Source organism: Grampus griseus (genome assembly GCF_964374135.1).
Source record: "Grampus griseus genome assembly, chromosome: 20".
Lineage (NCBI taxonomy): Eukaryota > Metazoa > Chordata > Mammalia > Artiodactyla > Delphinidae > Grampus > Grampus griseus.
Genome location: NC_139014.1, coordinates 5,183,810 through 5,198,694, shown reverse-complemented (window position 1 = coordinate 5,198,694; position 14,885 = coordinate 5,183,810). Strand labels below are relative to the sequence as shown.

Here is a 14,885-nt window from a genome sequence, read left to right as displayed (position 1 = left end):
CAGGTAGAGAGAAAGTCAAATGATTCGAGGCCTGATCTTACAAGACTCCTGGCAGGTTTGCGGTCTCTGCTAATGAAATTAAAAGGGTGGGGCAATGCTGTCCACCGCCACCATCACCTGAAATGATCGGCTCAGGTTACTTCTAGGGAGTTATTCATATACATTGGAATGTGTAGGTGTGCTCTTCTGACTGTGTTGAGTTCCCAGGGCTGCCATAACAACGTACCACAAACTGTGTGTCTTCACAGAAACGTTTGCTCTCACAGCTCCAGAGGCTAGAAGTCGGAAGTCAAAGCGTCCGCAGGGCCACACTCCGATAACTTCCTTGATTCTAATAACTTCTGGTGGCTCCGGACGTTCCTTGGCTTGTAACCACATCACGCCAGTCTCAACTGCAGCTGTCGTGTGGCCTTCCTCCCTGTGCGTGTTTCTGTGTGTCAGTATCTGAATCACCCTCTTTTTTCTCTTACAAAGGCACCAGTTGTTGGATTTAGGGCCCACCCTAATCCAGTATGACCACTTTTTAACTAATTCCATCTGCAAAGACTCTGTTTCCAACGAAGGTCACATTCTGAGGCTTAGGTGGACATGAATTTGGGGGGAACCCTTTTCAACCTGGTCCATTGATCCACCCCACGCTCTGACCCCCTCCGTGGCCAAGCTTCAGGGAGCTTGGTTAGTCCGGAGGGGCTTTTGTCCTGCACAAGGAAGGGAGAAGGGAGAAAATGGGAGGAAACCAGGGGAGGCTAATCCTGGCAATAATAGAAACCCACTTGAATTCATCGGGAGCCTTTAGAGCAGCTGCCAGGGCTCTTTGTCTGAAATATTCATTAAGCGTCTACCAAGGAGTTAGGGATACTGTCTCCTTATGCAAAATTTAACATTTGCTGGGCTAGCAGGTTCCATCCTATTTATTAGCATTCTGACACGTTCATTTGAGCTCACAAGTCTATTAAACAGGGAAATGTGTTTTCTATGTGCTTTGGGGAAGCAGAGCAGACAAGTGTCTTGGGCAGCGCCAGCCCCGTCAGGATATTCCTGCCAAGCTTTCATGACCCAGAGATTTCGGGGTGCCTGCTGCCACAGCCGGGCAACCCGGGCTCTTTTCAGACCATTTCGTTTTGTTTCCCAGGTGTTAGTTTTTGCAGAAGCTCCTGAAGCTGGGGATGCGTAGGGCGGCGCTTGGTTTCAGGTGTCTCAGATCTTCAGGGGTCCTTTCTGTTTATTCACTCCCATCTCGATTGTTTATTTTCCCCCCTTCTGGCTTTTATGGAAAGAGCCCAAGGAGGGAGCTGGTTTTGAGCCCATGAAACTGGGAGGAAATGGATGCCACTTACTGAGATAGGCAGCCGTAGAGCAGGAATGTGCTGATGGGGTAGATGAGGAGTTGGGCTTTGAACCTGTGCCATCAACAGTGACAGCTCCGGCATCTGGGATGAGGTCAGTGCAGCCCTGCCTTCAAGAAAAGGCATCCGGGCTTCCCTGGTGGCGCAGTGGTTGAGAGCCCGCCTGCCGATGCAGGGGACACGGGTTCGTGCCCCGGTCCGGGAAGATACCACATGCTGCAGAGCGGCTGGGCCTGTGAGCCATGACTGCTGAGCCTGTGCATCCGGAGCCTGTGCGCCGCAGCGGGAGAGGCCACAACAGTGAGATGCCTGAGTACCGCAAAAACAAAAAATAAAAAAAGAAAGGAAAGGCATCCGTGATAAGCTCCATTCAACCTGGGCTGTCTTTGTGTCAGCGCGTACCTCCTGCTCGGCCTCCCATCTCCTCTTCAGGCGGTGTGTGTTCTGGTATTTTGTTCTGCTTTCTTCTCTCTGGTGCATTTCCCCTCCTGGCACCAGAGAAAGAAAACAGCTCGAAGTGTCTGAATGCTAAATCAGCTGTTGATGTTGAGGGTCGCAATATTTTGGAGATGTTGAGGGATGTGCCAGTGAAACAGGACCCAAAACAGGGCTGACTCTCAGGGTTCCCGACTCCTGATAACCCCAAACTAGTCATTGGCCTTGCGGGAGGGAGCGGAGCGGAGGCAGAGGCATTCCTTGAGGAGGGCAGAGGAAGCATGCGATGTCTCTCGCAGCTCTCAGATACGTGAGCCAGAGATCTCTGCTGTTTCCCTAGGAAAGCAGGCTCAGCCAGCGGTATTGCTGCCCCGATCCCCGGCAGGTCTTGGAAAGATTTGCTGAGGTCAGTCTCAGTAAACATTGATCGTCGTGTTCTTTCTATTAGGGAAGCGCCTGTCATACACATAGAAACAGTTAGGAGACATACGCCTTCAAGGAGATTCAAGCGTTCTCGGGAAACGAATCTGGGCATTTTATATGGTTCAACCTAACATATGTAAACCTCTGACCATCCCTCAAGTGGGTCTTGAATATGTCCTTGGTGCTCCTACCGAGAGCCCTCTATTTTGAGTTACTTTTGGGTAAGGAGTGAGGTCGAGTTTGCAGTTCAGGCTTTTTTTTAACGGGGATGTCCAGTGGTTGCAACACCATGTATTGGAAAGGCTGGCCTTTCTCCATCGAGTTGCCTCTGTGCTTTTGTAAACAATTAATTGACCATATCTGTGTGGATCTGCTTTTTGACTCTCCATTCCGCTTCTTTGGTCTATATGTCTATTCTTTCACCAATCTCACTTTCTCTTAATTATGGTAGCTTTAGTCTAAGTCTTGCCATCAGATATTGTGCGTTCTCCCACTTTATTCTTTTTTTTTTTTTTTTTTTTTGTGCGGTACGTGGGCCTCTCACTATTGTGGCCTCTCCCGTTGTGGAGCACAGGCTCCGGACGCGCAGGCTCAGCGGCCATGGCTCACGGGCCCAGCCGCTCCGCGGCATGTGGGATCTTCCTGGACTGGTGCACGAACCCGTGTCCCCTGCATCGGCAGGCGGACTCTCAACCACTGCGCCACCAGGGAAGCCCCCCCACTTTATTCTTTTTCAAAATTGTTTTGGTTATTCTAGTTCCTTTGAATCAGCTTGTTAATATCTACAAAAAATCCTGGTGGGCTTTTGGCCTTTGGTTGGGATTGCATTGAATCTATAAATTAATTTGGGGAAAACTAACATCTTAATAATCTTGTCTCCATTTCATAAACATGGTGTAGCTCTCCATTTATTTAAGTTGTCTTTAATTTCTTCTATCAGTGTTTTGTGATTCTCAGCATGTATATCTTAACATATATTTGGTTAGATTCATACCTAATTATTTCCTTTTATGGTGCTATTATAAATGGTATGGTGTTTTAAATTTGATTTCTAATTATTCATTTCTAGTATACAGAAATATAATTGATTTATACATGTTAGCCTTGTATCCTGCAACCTGGCTAAACTCATTTATTAGTTCTAAGAGTTGTTTTGTAGATTCCTTGGGATTTTCTATGTCATGTCTGTGAGTACTAACAGTTCTGTTTCTTCCTTCCAGTCTGTATGCCTTGTATTTCTTTTTCTTGCCTAATTGCACTGACTAAGATGTCATATAAGACTGGTGAGAGCAGACATTCTTGCCTTATTCCTGGTCTTAGGGAGAAAGCATTCAGTCTTTCACCATTAAGTACGATGTCATCTATACGTTTATGGTAGACGAAAGGCATTGATATTTGAAAAGCCGTCAAGTTCCTGAAAGGTGGCATGCTGCAGAGACGGTACAGAGTTGGAGGGGGTCAGAGAATACTGGATAACTGTGAGACTGGGTTTGAATTCTGACTCCACCTCTTAGCAGCTGCTAGACCTTGGGCATCCTTCTTACCCTGCCTTTTCCTTCAGTTTCTGTATCTAAAATGGGGATAATAGTAAGTACTTGACAGAGTTACAGTGAAGACAGGCTAAGTTAATACAAGTAAAATGCTTAGAATAGTGCTTACTGCTTTGTATGTCCTCAGTGAATATTAGTTATTATTCTGTCTGGACAGCAGTAAAATTGGCCAGAGCATTCAGGGTGCCTGAATATGGGTTTTTTTTTTTTTTTTTTTTTTTGGCCCAGACTGTAGAGATTTTGCTGCCCACCTTGAAAAGTACAGAGAGCTTTTGGGTTTGGATGTGGTTTTCTCTGGTCATTCAACACCCTTGTGTCTCCAGTGCTCTCGAGGTGCTCAGAAAGATGGACAGCGTTTACATTCAGGGCAACAAATCAGGGATGGAGTATCCACACTAGAAAAGAGCAGATTGTCCTTAAGCTGGAAGAGGAGGTTTCTCAGAGGAAAAGGAAATCCCTAAAGAAGTTAAAGGAGCACCAGTGTGGTTAAGGAAAAATGTACGAGAAGATTGATGTGAAAAATTATAGAGAATCATGGGGTGAATGGAGAAGGAGAGTGTGTGTGTGTGTGTGTGTGTGTGTGTGTGTGTGTGTGTGGTGAAGAGCGGGGGGAGGGTAGAGTCAGGATATGTGGTAGATGTGATAGTAACATGGGCTCATGGAATCATGACTGGACTGAGCTCCCCGTCACTGGAAGGATTCAAGTACAAGCTAGGTGACCAATGGTCAGGGAGGTTATAGAGGGGCTTCCTGTGCAGTGTGAAAGTGTGGGCTGAGACCCCTTTCCTGCTCCACAATTCCTCGCTCATCAGCCAACCAAGAACACTGGGGAGAGGGCCCCTCTGCCCCCTCTGGCCTTTAGGGGAAGGGCTCATGGGACCTGAAAATCTGGGCCAGCGGGTTCTGGTCTGAGACCTTGGAGGTCCTGAGTGGGAGCTTGGGCACAGGCTTCCAGGCAGAGTCTCCCAGGTGAGCAGAAGTGGCGGCAGGTATGGCCATCAGGGGCTGCAGGTGTCTCCTCTGCAGGGAGCGTGGTTAGTTGAATAGAAATGTTGGCTCCGAATCAGGGGGCAGGTGTGTTTTCTAAGGTTGCCGTGATGTCTGTCTAGATGCTCTGGAGTAGCTACCTGCCTCTTTCCTGTTTGGACCCTCACACGATGACCCTCCACAACCCATCATTCTCAGAACATCTGCCTAGACCATTTTGTGGGAAGGAGACCACCTGGGCACCCGATGAAAACCACAGACTGTTGGGTTATTGGCATTTGTGGAGGGACAGTTCTTTGTGGTGGAGCGGCGTCCTGAACTTTCAGTCTGCTCTTCGCTTCAGCCCGATCCCCGGGAGTCCCTGTGGAGTTGGATCAGCAGAGAGAACCACTGGGACCCACCATGACCCGGAGCTCCATGCCGAGGTGCTCAGCATCCCCTTTTGGGGTCAAAAAATAACAGCAGATTAAAAAGTAATAAAACTGACATGTGAACAAACACCGCAGAACTCATCTGAACAAATGGGTTTGGGCTCCCCAGAAGCGGTCAACTTGGGAGGATGGTGTTATTTGGAAAACGTTTGGAAGTTTATCAGGAGGCTTCTGAGGGTTGATTTACAAGCCAAGTTTTTTTAAAAAAGGCAGTCTTTTGTGTGTGTGTGTGTTTGGGCATGATCTTTAACAACAACAACATTCTCAGAGTAACTTTCTTCCTCCAAAACACTCCAGATAATTATTGAATTATAATTTTTCCCTGCTGCTTTCCAACAGGGGGCTTCCCAAGGCAAACCCATTCCCTGTACTGTGGTCTAGGACATTTTCTCATGACTGTTTGGCCTCTGCGGCTTTAGCTGGTCTCCTCCTGGTCTCAGGAGCCATCGAGGTTAAGTGAGAGGCTACCAGAAGAATGCAATTGAGAAGAGAGATGAGGACACGCTGGAGATACAATTTGTCATCTACTGCCTGGCTGGTTTAAAAAAAGTCATGGTTTGCATTGTTGTTTTCATTATTAGTAAGTTTCACTGTTAGGTGACTCACAAAGATGATGGCATTGACCCAAAATTTGAAGGAGAATGTATCGATATATAGAGCCAATTGTGCTCTAAGGCTCCTTCTCGGGAAAGAGGAAGAGTTAAAAGCCTGAGGGCTCCCATGTGACTCCAGGTACAGTCCTTACATTAGAGTGTATGCTGCTGAGAGTTTTCATGTTGACTTCATGTATCTGAGTGTAACAGGCTGTATGCGTCAGCTTTGCCTTGTAACAAGCAGCTCTCAAATCTCAGAGGCTGAATCCTGTTTGTGAAGATACCCAATGTAGTGGGTGTTTTCATCTCATCCTCTCTCTCCTCACCCTCTATAGCACACAGACGTGCTCGTGCACTATCCCACCCCAACCTTTGGAGACGTTCTTTTGTTAATGCTTTGATAGTGGGGACGCATTTTAAGATTGACAAGGAATCGTGCATCTTTTATTTCTGAATCCCACTTTTCAGTACAGTGCACTGTGTGTTCTGGATCATAAAATTCCACTTAAATAGTTGCTTATTGAAGTGAGAGAAGGCTATGAAGTTGAGGGAGGAGCAGATGCTCTTTAGACTAATAAACGTGAAACCCTCCTCTGGGCATTTGGAAGTTTGTTTGAAGCATGGCTTCTGATTCAAGCTGGGTGCTTCTGCAGTCATTTGATATGCAACTAGAATGAGCTCTCTGTGTCTCCCAGTGCACTTGATGGTGAGAGGTTCCTTGCTGGTGCTAAGATCTGCAGCAGTGGGAGCCGTCTCTGTTGGGATGCTTCCGTGGGAGGCTTCTCAGACAAACCTAGGTTTGAGTTCTTGGAATTCTCGCTTGTAAGATAGGAATCGTAATATTATTGCATTGGGACTCAGGTGAAATATGTAAAGGGACTAGCACGGTGCTTGACATGCAGTAATTTGTAGATTCCAGGACTCACCCTTCTTTGCATTTTCAGCATCTCTGAAATTAGTATTTGTCTTACAGCCAATGGCATAGTGGAATTGACATGCCATCTAAAATAAAAGTGTGTCTTAAAATTGTTGTGTCTTAAGATTTGGTGAAGTATGGTAGTCAGCACTTAATACATGGGTGTTTGTGGGACTAAAACGAGTTACAGAAAACATTCAAGTGTAAGTTAGTGTTTCTGGAAGTTTTTATTTTGGTCAACGGCCACTTTGAGAAGCTGATGAAAAGTACATAGATCTTTTTCCAGAAGTATGCATCTTCCCACAGAATTCTGCATATAATTCCAGGGTGTCTTAGAACACCCCAGGGCTCTTCCCTAGACCTCCCCCCTTGGGAAAAGGTAAGGCTCTTGCACCTTACTATTATTGTGACTGCTTTTGTTTTTCCTTTGCCTCCTCTCCACTCCAGTTTGCTCACTGAGTCGTGTTCAAGTTGTACCTGTTTTCTTTTCTTTTTTTTTTCCGATTTTTTAGGAAATGTAAGTCTTCCTGCGACAAGTGGCTGCCCTGCGGGTCTCATTCACCTGTCCTTACCCTCCCTCTTATCTGACTTGGCATCCCCACCGAGGAAGAGCGCTAGCCTTCAGCACCCAACTGCCCACATCCCGCCCCCGAGTCCAGCACTGGGGCAGGTTCTCATGAAGTACAGTTCCGTAGTCATTAGTCCACGCAGGGGGAGGGAGCAGTGTGCTGGGCTTGCGTTCTCATCTTGTCATCCATTTCCCGCAATGAGCAGATCCTTCCTGTGCCTCCCGGATGTGTTCTAGGCGCCGGGCGATACAGTAGTAAGCAGAAGTTGGGTACTACAAATGAACCCGATGGTGAAAACAACATAGAGAGCCGACATTCTGGTGGAGGAGACAAGAAGTTCCAAGTGAGTGAAATACATTCTGTGTTAGACGGTGTTGGCGGCTAGGAGGAAAGAAACAAAGCAGGCGAGGGGATAGGAAGTGGGTGGGTGCGTGTGTGTGGGATGGAGGTGGTGTGCACTTAGGTGGCAGGGTTGGGGGTGTCACCTGAGAGGTGATATTTATATAAAGACCTGAAGGAGGTGAAAGACCAAACCATGCCCGTATGTAGCGAGAGGAGCTTTCCAGGAGGAAGGGACGGCCGGTGCTAATGCCTTCAGGTGGGATGCATCAGACATGTTCAAAGAAACCAAGAGGGAGGTGTGGCCCAAGCAGGAGGAGCTGGGAGGTGGGAGATGAAGTGGGGGCCTCCTACGTCGTGGCAACGCTTGGCTTTGGTGCTAAGGGGTCCAGCAAGCCATGTTGGGTTCGAACATGGTCTGACTTGAGTTTTCAGACAATCATCCTGGCTTTGGTGTCTGCCCCGGCTCTGGTGAACTTTCCCCTGGTGAATACCCATCTACTTACGTCTAAAAGGTTCCGGCAGTGTTTGGTGGGCAGAGGAATTGTTAAGTTTATAACCTGTTTAGTAAGACCTTTAGAAAATTGCCTGGCCAAGTTTATTCCTGTCACTCTGTCTAGCAAAACGGAAAATAATCCAAGATCTGGCTTGTGGTCCATGTCTTGCAAGCATCGTTGAATACTGTGAAAATCTATAGCCACTCAGCATTTCAAGAGGTCCTTGACATTCATCGTGACCAGATTTGTCCTTGTCAGCAGAGCTCTATGGAAATGAATTTCGGCCGGATCGTGCGTTCCCAGTGGGGCAGTGGGGTAAAGCCAGGCGTCACAGAGGCAGCCCCAGCGGCTGCGCTGCCCGGTCACCCTTTGAAGCTTGGTTTCTACCCCAGGTGGAGTCCTCACGGTCAGAGGGCTCTGAACTTCTCCTCCTGTGGGTTGTCAGTTGTTGACCTTCTCTTCGTTTCTGGAAGATCCACTTCCGGGCTTTCTGGGCTCCGTGTATGTCACTGAAGCTTCTCTAGGCTCCCCTCGGTGTCGCTGTGGGCTGTAAACTTCTGTCTCCCCAGCCTTATGATCACGGTAAATGGTTCGTTTGGTTGTTTGTTTCTGTTTTTCTGAAATAGCTTTACCCCTTTCCTGCCAGTTCCTATTCTATACCTTTTAAAACATTTTTGTAAGAGTGGGCAGAGGCTGTCTTCCAGCACCTTCTCCTTCTCTTCTCCTCCATTTCTGGGTCTGCCGTGGCAAATTGGGAAGTTTGTAGCAGGCCCGGATGGATAACACGGAGAGGTGTATTCTGTGAAACCAGCTTCGGAGGCGTGAGTTGGGGTCTGAGCCTGCTTTCTAAGGCTGGCCGCTTCTCTCTTTGGGTTTGTGGCGCTCTGCAGGCTGACTGTTGCTGGATTATAAGTGTGTCATCAATACTGAAGTTATTTGCACAACAAGGGTAGAATTGGGGGAAAGTTAAGATTAGTGGAGAGGGACTTTTCTTCCTTCTCTTTACCCTTCTTCTGAGGCCAGTTGTGATCAGTGCTCTGAATTTCTTCCCTTACACATTTTCTGGGAGTTCTGTCAAGTACCAGAGCTCTGGCCATGGCTGGGGTGGGGGTAGAGTGTGGCCCATGTACCAGCTCCTGAGCAAGGGTAAAGGAGCACGAGAATGGTGGCCGTTAGTGTCGGGCACACCAGGGTTCCCATTTTAGCCCCACCCACCCAGTGCTGTGTGACTTTGGTGAGATGATCCGTGTCTCTGACCCTTAGTTTTCTCATCTGTAGAATGGGGATAACAACACTCCCATTTGTGCTTGTTGAGGATTAAATGACAACCCGGAGCGCCTGCCCAGTGTTCTTTGCTCTTTGCTGCAGCAACAAAGATGGGGTGAGGGACAGGAAGAAGGGCCTGGAGTAAATTTGCATTTTGGGTGCCTGAAGGCTGCTTGCCCCACAGCAGAGCCTGCGAGTTTTGCTGTCATTGCTGCTTCTCTCCTGAATTGTCTGAATCAGCGCCCGATGGATCGGGGAACCTCAGGGCTTGGATTAGGGTGAGACAAGTGAGACACTCGTCTGAACGTAAAATTAAAGTGAGCCCCCAAACCCTCAGTAGTCATCGAGGTAAAAATATTTTAACGCGACGTTTTTAAAATTACAGATTAATGCGAAGATCCATAATAAGCAGAATGCCAAAGTGTTAAATACAGATAGGATTCCATAGTGTTGGGATTAGGGGAGGTGAGTAAGGCTGGCTTGTGTAACTTGCAGGGTCAGATCCGGTCTTTGTTTAAAATGTTGACATTTTCATCATGAATTAAAAATATGTTTTGTAATTTCATTAATTTTTTTAGAAATTATATTTTTACTAATTTTTTTACAATAATTTTTTAAAAAATATATATTTTAACGGAAATCCTGTTAAAAAATTCGTAACGTGACCTCTGGTCTCTGGTCTGGCATATAAGAAGCTCGGAAGACACCATTTCACCCTAACAACTTGTAAAAAGCTGAAGAAACAAAAAAAGTGATCTATCTTCTTAGATTTTTAAGGGAAGTGAGGTCACAGGGCAAATTGTTGCCCCCGCATTGGAGAGACCAACAGGTGAATGCAGAGAATCAGCACTTTCCAGAGCTGACACCCACAAGCTGACACCCCGGTGGGCACTAGTGCCTGGTAGGAAATCTGAGCTGTAATTGACCAGTTGCTGGAGGCAGCAAGTCTGAGAGGGGACCAGTCATGGGGGGGCCCACACATTGGTGTTTTATCTCCAGGAGCTCAACCGGGTTCTCACAGGAAATATCAGGGGAAAAGAATCCTCCTGGGCTTCTGAACGGGAAAAGGAACTCTTTTCAAATACACCAGAGCACTGTGTTTGAACAAAAAGTCTGTCCCCTGAACAAACTGTTTACTCAGAGCTTCACTGATGGGGCGGAAGGGAAATACCCAAGTCCAGTCCACTCTAGCCATCCTGTCCCACCTAAGGGGGAAGAAAAAGACTGAGGAAACACTTGTGAAGGTCACAGTTCAGAGGCACAGGTTCCCCCAAGACTGAGACCTAATCATAGGACTATAGGACCTTCCCCTCCCCCATACCTCAGCATCACATTATCAAAGTCCTGTTTACCTGGTACATCATGTCTAGCTATTAAGAAAAATTACAAGACATACTGAAAGGCAAAAAGCACATTTCAGGAGACAGAGTGAGCGTTAGAAGTATATTCAGATATGGCAGAGATGTTGGAAGTAACAGCCCAGGAATTTAAAACAACTCTGATTAATATGCTCCGGGTGCTCATGGATAAAGCAGACAGCATGCAGGAACAGATGGGCAAGGTAAGCAGAGAGACAGAATTTCTAAGAAGGCACCAAAAAGAAATGCTAGAAATCTGCTTAGAGAACACTAAACAGAGATGAAGAATGCCTTTGATGGGCTTATTTGTAGAGTAGATGGCTGCAGAAAGAATCTCTGAGCCTAAGGATATCTCAATAGACATCTCCCAAACTGAAAAGCAAATAGAAAAAAGAAGGAAAAAAAAACCCAGAACAGAATATCCAAGAACTGTGGAACAACTACAAAATGTGTCACGTACATGTAATGGGCATACCAGAAGGAGAAGGAAGAAAGGAACAGAAGAAATATTTCAGGCAATAATGACTGTCAGTTTCCCCCAAGTTAAAGTCAGACACCAAGCCACAGATCCAGGAAGATCAGAGAACACTAAGTAGGAGAAATGTCAAAAAACTCTACCTAATAGGCATATAATTTTCAAACTGTAGAAAATCAAAGAAAAAATTCTGGGAGAAGCCAGAAGGATGAAAAACACCTTACCTATAAGAGGAGCAAAGATGAGAATTACAGCAGCTCTTCAGAAACTATGCAAACGAGAGTGGCCTGAAATATTAAAAGTGTTGAGAGGAAAAAAAAACACCAACGTAGAATTCTTTACTCTGCAAAATTATCCCTCAAAAGTGAAGGAGAAGTACTTTCTCGGACAAACAGAAATTGTTGCCAGTAGGCTTGCTTCGCAAGAGATATGTAAAAAATGCATCATGAGTGTGTACTCTTAACCATTTCTAGGTGTAGTTCAGTAGTATTAAGTATACTCACATCGTTGTGCAATCATCACGGACATTTTTGCATCAACATTGAGTTTTTAAAACGGCGCATTAAAATACTGTCTGTCTCGTTCCTGAGGTTTTTGTTGCCCCCTTAAATTTTGTGCCCCTGGTGAGTGCCAGGCTCACGTCACCCTGGCCCTGACATGCTGCCAACCCCCACACCCGCAGAGCAACGTGGTGATTTTCACACAGTTCGTTCCAGAACAGCTGCAGTCAAACCCGTGACTAGAAACAGATTTGTGAGCTCTGGTAACAGACCTGAAAGGGATCTGACTGGAACAGACGCCTGCTTCATATGAATTCATACCACACAGTTGATCAACTAAAGCTCCCTTATGTACCCTGGTGCCTGCATTTTCCAGTAGGTTCTCCATAGAAGCCAAAGATAGGATTTTCTGGGCATGACCAGTGTGAAAGAAAAAGCTGAGAGTGACCAGGAGATGTTCTTGAGCCAGCCACGCTTTTCCCTGTCTCACCTATGACCACCACCTACCTACTCAGAAGGTCTCTGACTGCGACTGGGGTTAGGTGCTGCAGGTGGCCCAGGAATGGGATAAAACTAATGGAATCTGCAGACCTGGCCTCACCAGCTCCATCACCTGGCTGGCTACAGAAGAAAAAGAGCAGAGTGCAACTTCATGGGCCGAACTCACAAGATGCCCTGAGCTATTTGGGACATGTTTCTCCTAGAGGGACTCAGTATCCTTACCTACAACGCAAAAGCGTTAAGCCAGGAGGTGATTTCAAAGGTCCACTTAACTCCAAATACCCCTGATTTGGCAGCCAATGGATCCCCAAGAAAGACAGATACTGTATGATATCGCTTACAGGTGTAATCTAAAAAATAATACAAATGAACTTACTTACAAAAACAAAACAGGGCTTCCCTGGTGGCGCAGTGGTTGAGAGTCCGCCTGCCGATGCAGGGGATACGGGTTCATGCCCCGGTCCTGGAAGATCCCACATGCGGCGGGGCGGCTGGGCCGGTGAGCCATGGCCGCTGAGTCTGCGCGTCCGGAGCCTGTGCTCCACAACGGGAGAGGCCACAACAGTGAGAGGCCCACGTACCACAAAAAAAAGACAAAAAAAACCAAAACAAAAAACAGAAACAGAATCACAGACATAGGAAACAAACTTAAAAAACAAAAAAGATCCCCCATCGGCACCATGGTCTAAGGAGAGAGAGGGCAGAGAAAGGAGGGCTTGTGAAATAGGAGGAGTGACATCCTGGAGAAGTGGCCGTAGGTCCCAGCTAAGCTGCCGCCATGATGACAGCTGGACACGGCTGCCTCCAGGTTAGGAGGCCCAGAAGAAGACTAGGAAAGAAAGAAAAGGAAGATGCAGTGCTTGCCGCCTGCATAGCGGTGGGACCTCGGTGGAGCTCCTGGGACTGGCCTGAGGCCTCCCAGAAATACTTGTAGGAGGCTGGAGGCCTGCCTTAGCCAGCGTGGCCAGGATTGGTGCCATATGGTCATGTTTATGTTCGAGGCAATCGAATTGTGTTTTAAGGTCTTTCTTCTCTCCTGTTTTATGTTTGGGTGTTTGCGTGTGTGCACAGTGTGTGTGTGTGTGTGTGTGTGTGTGCGCGCGCGCACACGCACACGCGTGTAATGTGCGTGCGTTTCACTACTGTGAGAACGACTTCCAGCACGCCCTGTCTTGGAGATTACATGTAGTATTGAGATTAATGGAGTATTCCATGGAGTATTCCATGTAGTATTGAGATTAATGGAGTATTCCATGTAGTATTATATGTAGTATTGAGATTAATGGAGTATTCCGTGGAGTATTGAGATTAATGGAGTATTCCATGGAGTATTCCATGTAGTATTGAGATTAATGGAGTATTCCATGTAATATTGAGATTAATGGAGTATTCCATGGAGTATTCCATGGAGTATTGAGATTAATGGAGTATTCCATGGAGTATTGAGATTAATGGAGGATTCCATGGAGTATTCCATGGAGTATTGAGATTAATGGAGGATTCCATGGAGTATTCCATGGAGTATTGAGATTAATGGAGCAGTCACATGCCGTGAACTCCAGGGCTCACTCACTGAGCAGAAATTCCCATTGTTCTGAAGGATGGAGCGGCTCCCCCCCAGCACAGTCCCCTTTTGAGAAACAAAAGGCCAGATCTCCCCTGTGTACCGGAGCATCCCTGGGTAAGTCCAGACGCGTGGACACGTGTTTTGTCGTCGGCACTAGACTTTGGCATACGGTTCCGTGGGTGTAGGTGGCTGGTTTCTGTTTGTGCAAAAAGAAAAGTGGAGGTTTCTTAAAAATGTCTACTTAGCAGACTGTTAAAAAAAAAACTGAATTCAGGGACATTTCAGTTAAAACAGTCACAAAGGTGTGAATCTAGGAGCTGCCACGACGTGAGCTGCTCCAGGCTGGTGGTGCTCAGGACCATCTGGGCCCTGTGGTTTGTGGCTTCTCATCCGACTGGCTCAGCTGCCACCCACTGCCAGGATTAGCAAGGTGCTAGCATGTGAGTTAGAGGTGCGGGGAGCCGGACCAGGGGTGATGGCTGGAGAGAGGAGAGTGGGGGTGGGGTGGGGAGTGGGGGTCTCATTTGGACCCGTGGGATTTTGATACGGAGGTGACCGAGTGATGACCTGGAAAGAATTTCTTACCTACATTCCCCGAGAGGAAGGGGCATGTCAGGGCACACAGGGCCGCAGCAGAAGCATCTGGAGACAGAGGACAGGAGGGAGGGGAAAGCCCAGGCCAGAGCCTTTACCGGGGTTTCCGTGGGAAAAGCAAGGCAGGCGCGGTAAACAGCTTAGCACTGACTGAGTAATTCCGGTAAGCTCTGGGCTCTAGGAGCTGTCCCTGGTGGTCCAGTGCCTGGCCTGGTGTGTGAGAGTTTGATAAGGTGATGGTCGGTCTGTGTCCAAGAGGCATTCTTCTCCCAGGTAAGTTGTTTACTCTCTTTAGGAATTAGCTAGTCCTGGGAGGGACCGTCATTCCCCAGGTCGCCCGGATTGGCAGGATCCCCCAGATGTCAGAACATCTGCATGATTAACACATGGAGTGGGGGTGACAACAGGCTTTCAAGGCTGGGCGCAGCCGACGTGAGGTCAGCAGAATATCCACACAGAAAGAATCAGTCAAGTTTTCCCGCCTAAGAAGAAACTCATCCAACGGGGCCCCTCGAACGCCCGTGGAGTGACTTGCCTG

At 47.2% G+C, this 14,885-nt stretch overlaps 1 protein-coding gene and 1 long non-coding RNA gene across 3 annotated transcripts in view; both read left to right on the top strand.

Moving 5' to 3' along the window:
- Positions 1-14,885, top strand: part of SLC39A11 (solute carrier family 39 member 11) — a 335,571-nt gene that overhangs the window by 110,031 nt on the left and 210,655 nt on the right. The gene's annotated exons all lie outside the window — the stretch shown is intronic.
- The window catches only part of LOC309838500, a 59,244-nt gene continuing 51,924 nt past the window's right edge, over positions 7,566-14,885 (top strand). The window contains exon 1 of the long non-coding RNA XR_014298353.1: positions 7,566-7,593. This is a non-coding gene — a long non-coding RNA (uncharacterized lncRNA). The remainder of the gene's footprint in view (positions 7,594-14,885) is intronic.